Source organism: Arachis hypogaea, chromosome 1 (assembly GCF_003086295.3).
Source record: "Arachis hypogaea cultivar Tifrunner chromosome 1, arahy.Tifrunner.gnm2.J5K5, whole genome shotgun sequence".
NCBI lineage: Eukaryota > Viridiplantae > Streptophyta > Magnoliopsida > Fabales > Fabaceae > Arachis > Arachis hypogaea.
In genome coordinates this window covers 71,870,112-71,870,730 of record NC_092036.1, presented here as the reverse complement: position 1 = coordinate 71,870,730, position 619 = coordinate 71,870,112, and the positions used below count along the sequence as shown (strand labels likewise).

At 44.9% G+C, this 619-nt stretch overlaps 1 non-coding gene across 1 annotated transcript; it reads left to right on the top strand.

Moving 5' to 3' along the window:
* Positions 1 to 242: 242 nt before the first annotated feature.
* LOC112715125 (small nucleolar RNA R71) lies at positions 243 to 346 on the top strand. The gene has a single exon (XR_003159474.1). It is a non-coding gene; the product is annotated as a small nucleolar RNA R71 (small nucleolar RNA).
* The last annotated feature ends 273 nt before the right edge of the window (positions 347 to 619 follow it).

The following is a 619-nucleotide window of genomic DNA, read 5'->3' as shown; positions in this document are numbered from 1 at the left end:
TGGCAAACACCTTGTTTTGGGCTAGAATTGTATCAACATGGTTCAGCTCCATGACTCTCTTAGTGTTGTGCCTCTCTGAAGCATAGTAGTACTCATTCTCAGCCACTGTCTCAATCACTTCAATGGCTTCTTCCACAGTCTTTTTTCTGTTCAATGAACCTCCGGATGAATGGTCTACAGCCTTCCTTGATTCATAAGAAAGTCCATCATAGAAAATATGCAATTGCACCCAGTCAGGGAACATGTTTGGTGGGCATTTCCTTGTCAACTCTTTGAACCTCTCCCATGCCTCGTAGAGAGTCTCACCATCCTGTTGTCTAAAAGTCTGAACCTCAGATCGAAGCCTATTGATCTTTTGTGGGGGGTAGAAACGTGCCAGAAACTTGCTCTCCACCTCATCCCAGGTTGTTAGGCTGTCCCTTGGGAATGATTCCAGCCACTTAGCTGCCTTGTCCCTAAGTGAAAATGGGAACAAGAGCAGTTTGTAGGCATCTTCCTGGACTCCATTGGACTTCACTGTGTCACAAATTCTCAGGAATTTGGTGAGATGTTGATTTGGATCTTCATTAGCACTCCCACCAAATGAACAATGGTTCTCCACCAGTGATATTAGCTGTGG